Source organism: Myotis davidii, unplaced genomic scaffold (assembly GCF_000327345.1).
Source record: "Myotis davidii unplaced genomic scaffold, ASM32734v1 scaffold225, whole genome shotgun sequence".
Classification (NCBI taxonomy): domain Eukaryota; kingdom Metazoa; phylum Chordata; class Mammalia; order Chiroptera; family Vespertilionidae; genus Myotis; species Myotis davidii.
In genome coordinates, this window is record NW_006296222.1 from 2,593,553 (window position 1) to 2,606,151 (window position 12,599).

General features: G+C 38.7%; 1 long non-coding RNA gene across 1 annotated transcript in view; it reads left to right on the plus strand.

Annotated features, from left to right (window-relative positions):
- LOC107184287 overlaps nucleotides 1-10,740 on the plus strand; it is a 13,329-nt gene extending 2,589 nt beyond the window's left edge. The window contains exon 2 of the long non-coding RNA XR_001515111.1: nucleotides 9,522-10,740. This is a non-coding gene — a long non-coding RNA (uncharacterized LOC107184287). The remainder of the gene's footprint in view (nucleotides 1-9,521) is intronic.
- The last annotated feature ends 1,859 nt before the right edge of the window (nucleotides 10,741-12,599 follow it).

Here is a 12,599-nt window from a genome sequence, read left to right on the forward strand (position 1 = left end):
AGTGGAAAATGGAGTAGACTCTAATGATTTTCCCTTTCCAACAGTAAAATCTTACTACAGTAATACTTTTATATAAATGTGTACTATAGATAACTACATACCCTATTAGTACATGCTCCATCTAGCTTTTTCATAATTATAATACATTTTCATGGTGTAAAATTTTTTCTAACAGTATGAAAGTATGTAAAGTCAAAATCTTCCCACTCTCTTGCCCATTTTCACTTACCAGAAGTAATGCTATGAAAAGAAATTTGGTCAAGTTACCTTTCATAAATTGAGACCAGATAATATTCTCTTGCCCCCGTTTTTTAAATTTCTTTTTAATTTATTGGTGTGCCATTGGTTAACAAAATTATATTGGTTTCAGGTATACAATTTTATAATTGCTATCCTTGATTACTATTCAAAATGTCTAGTTCTCTATTTTCTGCCTTATTCTTACCCCTCAAAGTTATGGACCTCCTACTTCCTTGACCTGGCCTGCCTCCCCTTTCTTTTCACAAGTGCCCTATTGTTTTGGCCCTTCTTGCTCCATTCTGCCTTTGTGGCTGAACTGAAAGCCAACTTTGCCTCAACACAGAATCTCCACTTTAGTGGGGCTCATCTCGTCAAGTTTAAACCTTCCTTAACCGCGCCCCCCCCCCACCCATAGGGTTCTCTTCAAATCCCATTCTCTATATGGGCCCACCCTGATCCAATTAATGTAAATGAACACCTAAAAACAAACTCTTCAATTCCTCCCACTCAAATATTTCTCCTGTTTTCTCAAGATTTGGAGAATTGTAAAGATACCATAGATTAGATGTTTACTATGTAAGATACCATATTCTATGAAATACACATGTTACTGTCTCAATGTAATTATCTGAATACAGTGCCCTAATATTTAATCCTAGTTGGTTTACCAGGATTATCATTTCTACCTTGAAATATTTTTAAAATATGTTTTTATTGATTTTAGAAAAAGAAGAAAGGAGGGGGAGAGAGAAACATCAATGATGAGAGATTATCATCGATCAGCTGCCTCCTGCATGCCCCACATTGGGGAACAAGCCCGCAACCTGGGCATATGCCCTGGCAGGGAATCGAACCAAACCGTGACCTCCTAGTTCATAGATCAACGCTCAAGCACTGAGCCATGCTGGCTGGGCTTGAAGTATTTCTTTTTCAATGTTCCCTTCTCTTCATCTCGATTACTACTATCTTAGTGCCTGTTATATCTCTCCAGCATGACTTCAATACCTTAGCTGACCACTCCAGCCTCCAGTTCTGGTTCTGGAAAGTCTATTTTTATCATCTGATCTTTCCAAACTAAATCCAGGCAAGTCACACCAAGATTAAAATCCTTATGTGTCCCTGTAGCCTTCAGAAAATTAGAACTCCCATAATTTAACAAACAGCACCTTACAAATTGTACCTCTTCCGCATCATCTGTCACCGCTTCTCCCCCTCCCTCTCCCAAAGGGAATAAGAAAGAATTGAGACTGTTTTAGAGTTTCTGGTCATATAGCTCACTTACTGGTGATCATTGGTAAGCCACTTATCATTTCTAAGTCTCCCTCCACTTCCAGACCTGTAAGAGGGAGCTAGCAATGGTACTGAACCTTAGCATAAGCATCCCTAGCACATAAGTGCTAAATAGATAGTGGCTAAAATGTTTATTATTACCATTACTTTAAAGCAGTGATTCCCAAAGTGGGCGCTACCGCCCCCTGGTGGGCGCTGCAGCGATGGGGGGGGGCGTGATGGCCACAGGTGCATTTGTTTTAACTTTTTTTGTATTACCTTTCTATTCTGAGTTCAATAAATAGTTTCATAATTTCAAACTTCAATGTTTCTAATTTACACCTTTCTCTACTATATTTTACGAAAAAGGTAGAAACATTAATACATATATCTTTCTGTTTAATTGCTATTAAAATTTTAAAAAAATTAATTTCCAAGGGGCGCTGAGGAATATTTTTTCTGGAAAGGGGGCAGTAGGCCAAATAAGTTTGGGAACCACTGCTTTAAAGTCAATCACTTCTTCACCTCTTGCTGCACTTCTGTCTTCAAGGTCCTTTTCTTCTTTCCTTCATTGTCAATTCATCCTTCAAGAAATCCCTACCAATTGTTTCTGATGCCCACTTTTTCTCTCAGCACCACAAGTACTTCTGTGGGAGTACTTGACTCACTGAATTAGTAGTAATGTGTTAATAACTGACTGCATTCTTCCCCTCTGCTCTTAATGTGCTGTAAATTTCCTGAAGGCAGAAGGCAGAGTGTGGTGTTCTGACTTTGTTAAATTAACATTTGTTAAGTGGAGCACTCAGAGTACAGAATGGTAAGCCTGAATTCAACAGCTGACTAGAGATAAATTGCAGTCAAGTATTACTCATGGCATGCCTGGAGGGGCCAAATGGGGAGGTCAAGGCAGAATGGAGACAGCCAGCAAAAGGGAGAGCTAAAGATAAGGGACCTGGGGCACATGCCCGTATTAGAGTTTGTGGATAGAGTGTGTTGGCATCCCTGAACTAGGGTTGGATTGGTAAATTCAAATAAAAAGAGATGGGTTTTGGTAATTACCGAAGGGTCTTATCTAAGAGATACATAAAGTATGCTTGCCTTAGGAGGCAGGGGAGCCTATTGATCACAAGGGCTGTTGGAGAAGTCAAAATCAGGAACTTACATTTGCTTGTGACTCTGTGACTGCTGTCCAGGACATGTATTTGTATAAGGGAGCTCTATCATCTAAGGTCTGTGCAGGCCTCTTAGCCAAACAAAATGAGTGCTGAGGCAGCAGTAACGTGGAGTGGCTTACCTAAACTATCAACAATGGCTGTATTTACCTTTGTATCTTCAGCCAAAAAAAGTGCCCAAAATATAGCAGGCTAAATTTTGCTAAAAGAAGTAAAATGAACCCTGACCGGTTTGGCTCAGTGGACTGAAGGGTCCCAGGTTCGATTCTGGTCAAGGGCATGTACCTTGGTTGCGGGCACATCCCCAGTTGGGGGTGTGCAGGAGGCAGCTGATAGATGTTTCTCTCTCATCGATGTTTTTAACTCTCTATCCCTCTCCCTTCCTCTCTGTAAAAAAACCAATAAAATATATTTAATAATAAAAAAAGTTCACCCTTTCTCTTTAAAAAAGAGTGAAATGAAACTTTTATCATTTTAGCATTTAAAACTTGCCATCATTAGATCCCATCACACATTTTCAGCTTTTTATCTCCTAATACTAACTGCCAAACTGAACTTTGATTTCCTATCTCTGCTGGAAGTGTTTCCTCCTCCAGGAATTAATTGTTTCCCTGATCTCATCAAATTATAACACTTTCCATCCCCTGGGGTTCTTTTCAAATCCCATTTTCTATACAAGGCCCACCCTGATCCAACTAACGTAAAATAATCTTCTACTCTCTTAACAATCACAGCATTTTAATCAATAGGTTTTGTTTTATTTTTTACCACCATATAATTTTTTAAACCAAAGCACAGGAAACAAATCCATTTTATTTATTTTCAGTAAGTTGAAATCCTTGAGGGGTACAGCGTTACACGGATCCTGTGTCCAATGGCCTTAGCAGGAAGGTTGCTTTGGAATTTAGCAAGAACCATGCCACTGTTTCCATGAGCACGAGTTACCTTTCCCCAGATTACTCTGGTTTTGTTTGGTTTGCCACCAGGAGTCACTCTGTTGTACGTAGATAGAATTCTGTTTCATCTCGAGCATAAACACCCTCAATTTTAAGAAGAGCTGTGTGCTCCCTCTGGTCCCGGAGACCCTGCTTCTAGCCAGCAAAAAATGGCCTTGGACCACAGCCTTCCAGACATAGTTGTCCTTATAGAAGTCCTGTTCCCAGCAGGCCTCCATAGGGTCCAAGATGGTGGAAAAATACCACTATATTTTTTAAAGCCATTTATCATATTCTTCTTTTTTGTTTGTGTGATAAGTTTATTTGGGCCAGACTGTTGACAATTATCATATTATTCTTTATTTTGTCAAATTTTATTCACATTTGAATGTGAGCACCTTGAAGATAAGATAGGGCCCCTAAAGTTTAGAATATACATCTTTACAATATGTGAATGGCCTGAAAGTAGCTTTAAGTATAGGGGATTCCTTCATGGGCTATAATATCTGGTATATCTTCCTTAAAATTAAACAGAAAATTATTGTTTTCTCAGTCACAGTCCAGTGTCCAAAGACCCTGCTCAGAGAAAATCCCTAATGTTTTTAATTTACTGATAAGATAAAACTTTTCTATAAAGATCATGATGCCTTAATGATAATATATATTATGTATTGAATATAAAAAATATAGTATGGTTGTTATGTCAATAAATGCATATTCCCCCATATGTACTGATGTATATGATGAACTAAAGCCTCATTTCAGAGTTTTGTTCACCTTGGAAACTGATTCTCATTACAAAGTCTGTAATAATTCTTTCTGTAAATATTTACTTAAAGTAGCTGCTCCCTATCAAGTTGTTAGGAGTCTAAAATTTCTTCTTAGCATAAGTCTTTTGTCTTTACTTTGTCCTCAGTTGTGCATTCAATTAGTGACCTAGAATATTAGGTTAACTTTATTATTATATAGCAATAATATATTTGAGCCCTGACCGGTTTGGCTCAGTGGATAGAGTGTCAGCCTGCGGACTGAAGGGTCCCGGGTTCGATTCCAGTCAGGGGCATGTACCTTGGTTGCGGGCACATCCCCAGTGGGAGGTGTGCAGGAGGCAGCTGATTGATGTTTCTCTCTCATCGATGTTTCCAACTCTCTATCCCTCTCATTTCCTCCCACAGGGGGAGTGCTGCTCAGCCAGAAGTGAAGCTCACAGCTGGTGAGCACAGCGGCGGTGGCAGGAGCCTCTCCTGACTCCTTGGCAGTGCTAAGGATGTCCAACTGACAGCTCCTGGACTGCGAGAGGGCGCAAACCTGGCTGAGGGACCTCTCCCATTCCCTCCCCCCCCGCCAGTGCACAAATTTTGTGCACCGGGCCTCTAGTTCTTATAGAATAGTAAATGAGTATTTATGCTTTTTAGGTGACTTAAAAAAAAAAAACAATCATTCTTAATTAAGTACTTGAAAAGTTTTTACTTGGATTTATTTTTTGTTTGTTTGTTTATCTTTACTGTTTAAAGTATTACAAATGTACCTTTTGTTACTTTGTGTGTTTTTTCCCATTGAACCTCTCCACCCTGTACCTGCCCCTTCCAGGACTTCACCACTCTATTGTCTGTGTCTATGGGCTATGCATACCAGTATATGCATATAAGTTCCCCAGTTAATCACTCCCTTCCCACTCCTCACCCCACCTTCCCTCTGAAATTTTTCAGTCCACTGCCACTTTTGCAACCTAATAGGCTTTCCAGAATATTGACTCCCCTCTCTCCATATCCACTGATTGGTCTTCTCTAGTCTTCCCTTTCCCCGCTAAGATTCTTTATTATTATTTTTTTAATCCTCACATGAGTACATTCTTAGAGAGAGGAAGCCTAACTATTGTCTACTTTGCACCAAACTCCTCACATCCACTTTTGCTCCTCTTTTATCTATTCCTCATACTGTAGCTTCATACGGCTTAAGACCCTTTAGTGATTTCTCATTATTCTTAGGATTAAAATAGAATTTTTGCTTTAGCCGGTTTAGCTCAGTGGATAGACCATCGCCTGTGGACTGAAGAGTCCCAGGTTCAATTCTGGTCAAGGGATTGAGGGCTCCAGCCCCAGTAGGGGGCATGCAAGAGATAGTCAATCAATGATTCTTTCATCATTGGTGTTGCTATCTCTCCCTCTCCCTTTCTCTCTGAAACAGGGCCGGGAGGAACCTGAAACCAAGGTACATGCCTTGACTGGAATTGAACACAAGACCCTTTGGTCCACAGGCTCTATCCACTGCGCCAAACCAGCTAGGGCTAGAATTGTTTTTCTTAAAAAATGTATCTTTATTGTTGAAAGTATTACAGATGTCCCCCCTTTTTTTCCCCATCGACCCCTTCCACCTTCTCCCCTGCATCAAGTTTTCACTGTACTATTATCTGTGTCCATGGATTATGCATATAAATTATTTGGTTAATCTCTCCTCACCCACCCACCAATCCCCACCTTCCCTCTGAGATTCATCAGTCTGTTCCATGCTTCTGTCTCTAGATCTTGAAATAGAATTCTTAATGTAACCTATAAAACTGCACAATCAAGCACTTCTCTACCTCTCCAATTCTATCTGACTCACTGTGGCTATGAGAGTTTATCAAAAGTGTCCTGTTCCTTTTCAGGGCCTTCACACATTATCTTCTCTGTCTAGAATCTAGGATAGGCTTTTTCTTATCTTTACTTAGTTATTCCTACTCAATCAAGACTTTAATCAAATGTCTCTTCATTTGGGGTTGGGGTGGGAGGAGCGCATGTGCATGAGTACCACCTATAACTTTTCTCATTACACTGGCCCAAGTAACTTTGGGAGCGGACTTTGAGTTTTTTTGGTTTCATATTTTATTTATATTGAAATTGTGTTAGAGCTTTCAACTTTACATTTACTCCTCATTTTTCTCTAACAGTAACATTTTTTTAATCCTCACTCAAGGATATGTTTTTATTGATTTTACAGACGAAGGGAGGAGATGAATATCTATGTGAGAGAGAAACATCAATTGGTTGCTTCTAGTACCCACCCCGACCAGGGATTGAATTCACAACCTGGGAATGTGCCCTGACTGAGAATCAAACCCTTGACTCTTCAGTGCATGGGACGATGCTCCACCCAACTGAGCCACACCAGTTAGGGCGACAGTAACACTTTATGTATACAAAAATTGTGTGTGTGTGTGTGTGTGTGTGTGTGTGTGTCATACACACATATATGTATGTATCATATATATGTATGTATCATATGAAATGTGGAATGTATTCATTACCTTGCCTCTTTACAGGTCACTAAACCTAGATGTATTTATTTGTAGATACACAGATAGTTATTTTGAATGACTGGTATTTCATTGTATGGACAGCCTTAATTTATTTAACTTGACTCTATTGATAAATACTTATAGTTTATTTATTTTGAACAATACCATCTTTCACTTGCCATACTGTTTTCAAGGTCAATCCATGTAGTAGCATGTATCAGTACATAATTCTTTTTTAATGACAATAAAATTTTATCATATAGAGAAATCATATTTTGTTTATCCTGTGACCTATTGTTCTCATTATTTGGCTACTGAGAACAGTTCTACTATGAACATTCATGCGCAAATTTGTAATATATGCGCAAAACATATATTTTCAATTCTCTTGTATACATTCCTAAGGCTAAGAGTTAAATTGCTAGGTAATATGATTTTTCTTTTTAAAAAATGTTTTTATTGATTTCAGAGAGGGGAAAGGTAAAGAGAAATAGAAATATCAGTGATGAGAGAGAATCATCAATTGACTGCCTCCTGCATGCCCCTTACTAGGGATCAAGCCCTGACCTGAAATTGAACCATGACCTCCTGGTTCATAGGTCAACCACTGAGCCACTCTGGCTGGGCTGTAGCAATTTTTTAAGCTGAGACTGTGAATCCTCCAACTTTGGGATTCTTCAAGACTGCTTTGATTATTCTGGTTCCCTGGAGTTTCCATATGAATGTTAGGGTCAGCTGCCAATGTCTGCAAAGAGCCAGCTGTGACCTGGATAGGGATTGTGTTGAGTCTGTATATAAATATGGCAAGTATAGTTATGCTGGCAATTAAGTTTTCAAATCTATAACATGGCATATATATTCCCATTTATTCATATCTACTTTAATTTCTTTCAACAATGTTTTATGCCTGGCTGGTATAGCTCAGTTGGTTGAGCATTGTCCTGTGCACTGAAAGGTTGCCGGTTCGATTCCCAGTCAGGGCACATGCCCAGGTTGCAGGTTCAGTCACTGGTCAAGGTAGGTAATGGAGGAAACCAATCAATGTTTCTTTCTCCCTCCTTCTTCCTCCCTCTCTAAAATCAATAAAAACAGTTTTTTAAAAAAACACCACAAAATGTTTTATAATTTTTATTTTATTTTTTAACATATTTTTATTGATTTCAGAGAGGAAGGGAGAGGGAGAGAGAGAGAGATAGAAACTTCAATGGGAGAGAATCATGATCAGCTGCCTCCTGCATACCCCCTACTGGGGATTGAGCCCGCAACCAGGCATGTGCCCTTGATCAGAGTCGAACCCAGCACCCTCAGTCCACAGGCTATTGCTCTATCCACTGAGCTAAACCAACTAGGGTTGTTTTATAATTTTTAGAATGCAAGTTTTATACGTCTGATGTTTAATTTATTCCTAAGTGTTTTATTCTTTTGCTGGTACTATAAATGAAATTTTCTTCATGTCATTTTTAATTACTCATTGCTAATCCTATATAATAAAAGGCTAATATGCAAATTGTATATTACCTTGCCTCTTTACAGGTCACTAAACTTAGATGTATTTATTTGTAGATACACAGATAGTTGTTCGACTGCTTGCTATGATGTGTGCTGACCACCAGGGGGCAGCACAAAATGAAGGAAGGCCCCGACTGGCAGCCAGCAGCCGGGAAAAGGAAGGCCCTGGCCAGCCCTAATCACCGGCCAGGCCTAGGGACCCTACCCATGCACAACCGGTCGACCAGTTGCTATGATGTACACTGACTACCAGGGGGAAGACACTCAATGCAGGAGCTGACCCCTGGTGTCAGTGTGCTCCCACAGTGGGAGCACCACTCAGCTGACCTGACCGGGCACCAGACATAGGGCTCACGGCTGGTGAGCGCTGCTATGGCAGCGCAAGCCTCTCCTGATCGGGACTGACTGGGCAGGAGCCCACGGCTGGCATAGCAGGCAGGCACAGCGGGGCCGGAGGAGCTGAAGTGGCAGGCGGCGTGGGACTGCCAGTTTTAGCCCAATCCCCGCAGGCCACGCTGAGGGACCCCACCAGTGCACGAATCGGGCCTCTAGTAGATATATGATTAATTTATGGTTGTTGATCTTATATTCTGTAGCCTTAATTAAATTATTGATTCATTATGTTCCTTAGGATTTGCTATGTACAAGCATGCTATTTGCAAATAGCGATAGTTTTACTTCTTTCTTCATTTCTAATCTAAATGTATTTTATTTCTTTTCCTTGCCTAATAGACCTAACTAGAACCTCCCATACAATGCTCAATAGCAGTGGTGAGAACAGACATCCTTGTCTCATTCCTTATCTTAAATGGAAAGCAATCTGTCTTTCACTATTAAGCGTGAAGTTAACTATGGGTCTTTGTAGATGCCTTTATCAATTTGAAGGGGTTCCCTTCTAGTCCTAGTGTTGAATGTTTTTATCATGAAAGAGTGTTGGGTTTTATTAACTGTTTTTTCTTTGTCTATTAAGATTATCGAGCATTTTTGTCCTTTATTCTATTGAAATTATGAAATTTTCATAACTCTGTCTATTTGAGAAAAATAAGCATGGGTAAATTAGTGTGCTGGATTGCATTTCTTATTCTGATATGTTCTTTTTCCTTTGCCTTTCAAATATAGATCTTCTTTTACTGACTTCACCTGGTCTGCCAGAAGAAGAGGATTGAAGGAAAAATACCCACCCACACAATCGTGTGCTTGCTTGTTCCTATATGAAAAGGAATCCTTTGAAAGGACCTGAGATGTCTTATTAGTTTCACAAGATTCTCTTCTTCTGTTTTCTTTTTAGAGGGAAAATAACATGAATTGAAAAGCAATTATAGTCTGAAGCACAGTTATTACCTGCATTAAAAAATCTCTCATCTTTTCTGCACATTATAATTCTTACATGGGTTAGCAAGAAAAATACTTTGTAATGTCTTTGGACTTTTGAATAGTAAAAAGTGCAAGAAAATAAAATTTGGCTTTCATAGTCCTATAATCCTCAAAAATATTAAAATAATGTTGTATATGTTTGAATGATTATTTTTAAAAATGCTAGATCTGGAATCAATTTCAAAGACTATTTGTCTTTGCAGAAGAGAAAATAATTGGTTCATCGGTTACTTATATAAAAAGACTAAGAAAGAAGCTATTAATTGCTACCAGTTTTATATTATAGGCTTTAATGTTTATGAAAGAATTTTTATTTTGAATAATATTCACTTAAAGTTGTAAAAGGACGTTTGAAATACTGATTGTAGCTCATTTTATTTTAAAACTGAAATGTTCATTTCTGAATCTTTTTCTCATCATGTAATTACAAGAAGCCAGTGTTTGATTTCCTTTGAAGTTCTGTTTATTGTCCTTGATTCACTTGTATACCAGTAGTTTCTTAAAAGGCTCACTTAAAGTTGACATTTAAAATATAGTTATGCCAATGAAGTTCCCACTGGACAATATCTAACATGAGTGCTCATCATTCTGCTAGGCTCTGTTGTGGTGCTGTTCAACCTGTGGTGGTGAGACTTGTTAAAAAAAAAATCAGGAATTTAGGAATATGAATGATTACCCAACAAGGACATTACCCTGTCTAATTCTGAATTGTATGGATAATTAGATGTTCCCAAATTATTGAATATGCTCTTAATTTGTATTTATTGAAAGACTGTTAACTCGGTGTCATAAAATTTCTATTATTTTGCTATAAATTAATTCAGGTATAAAATTTACAAATTCATATCATGATTAAAATTTTTACTTTGTACAAAAGTAGGAGGAGACCTAAACTATTAACTTTTATTGTGCAAAAATAACAGGTTGGGATTGATAAATAAAGAACTTGATATAGAAATTCTGACATCATGGAGTCTGTCTCCCTTTCATAGCTTATTAATGACATATTTTAGAATGGAAGGTGCCTGTAAAAAGCACTGTGAATAAATTTACATACAAACAAAAAATGTTTCCTAAAATGTATTACCTCTTATTTAAATTAGATATTTGGGGAAGTTCTAAATTATTTTCTGGATAAATTATAATTCTTTTACACAAATGCATTTTAGTAGAAACATAAGCTATTATCAATTATATTTATGTTTAAAACATGTACTTATTGATCTGTTTATATATTTTGTACAAAAAGAAAAACAATATATAGTTCAGATGCATCTACAAAGTTAAAATCCACCTATACCATTGTAAAGTAATAGTTATAGATTTCTGCTCAAACCACTTAAATAATTGTTCAATAAAACACCCAGTGAGCCCTAGCTGGTTTGGCTCAGTGGATAAAGCATTAGTGTGTAGACTGAAGGGTCCTGATTCCAGTCAAAGACAGATGCCTGGATTATGGACTCAATTCCCAGTAGTGGGCATGCAAGAGACAGCAGATAAGTAATTCTCTCTCATCATTAATGTTTCTAACTCTCCCTCTCTCTTCCTCTTTGAAATCAATAAAATCCTATATAATAAAAAGGTAATATGCAAATTGATCCTAACGGCAAAACGACCAGTTGCTATGACACACACTGACCACCAGGGGGCTCAATGCAGGAGCTGTCCCCTAGTGGTCAGTGCACTTCCACAGGGGAAGGACCACTCAGCCAGAAGCTGGCTCATGGCTGGCCAGTGCAGCAGCGGTGACGGGAGCCTCTCCCACCTCTGTGGTAGCACTAAGGATGTCCGACTAACGGCAGGAAGCAGGCCTAAGCTGTTAGTTGGACATCCCCCAAGGGCTCCTGGGCTGCCAGAGGGATGTCTGACTGCCAGCTTAGACCTGATCCCCTGGGAAGCGGGCCTAAGCTGTCAGTCAGACATCCCCAAGGGGTCCCGGACTGTAAGAGGACACAGGCCGGGCTGAGGGACCCCCCTGAAGTGCACGAATTTTTGTGCACCGGGCCTCTAGTGTGTGTGTGTGTGTGTGTGTGTGTGTACACATATATATGTATACACACATACACACACACACATATACTGAGTGGCCCAATTATTATGACCACCCCATCAGTACTTCATTGAGACTTCCAAAAATATTGAATATTGAAAACTTCTTAAGCAAATACTCTCAAGGTATTATTATTATTATTATTCTTTGCATAACTAATTCACTTCATTGTGATGGGGTGGTCATAATCATCTGGCCGGTCACAATAATCTGGCCACTCAGTGTATATTAAAAAAAAACACAAAACTCAGTGATTTGAGTGTCTAGATGTCCTTAGTTTGTATAAGAAATGTTCAGCGTATTGAGCACAGCATGATAGAAATGTTCCCTGACACTACTTATTTGTATTCCACTGTTTGTTCCTTTTAATTAAAGCATTTTAGACTGAACAGCCTTATTATGTATCCTGCCACAGAAGATGTTTAACTTAATTCTAGATTATCAGAGTAAGGGCAAAGATTCTCAAAATCTATAAAAACTCAACAACCAGTGGTTTCTATGCTGAAAGTGGCATAACAGAGTAAGTCCATGACAATGGAATCACATTTTACTCACTGGCAAGGTGGAGCCATAGATCAGAGGCATGTCTAATATGTGTACTTAAAACTTAACCATCTTTATGATTTGGTGTTTTATTATTTTTCTATTAAAAGATCTTTGTAACAGCTAATATTTTCAGAATACAAAAGAAAATTTTACATAGTTTAACCAAGATCAGCGGTGGTAATGGCGCCATCCTAGCCTGGGGCTGTGGGGAGAGTCAGTAAAGTAGA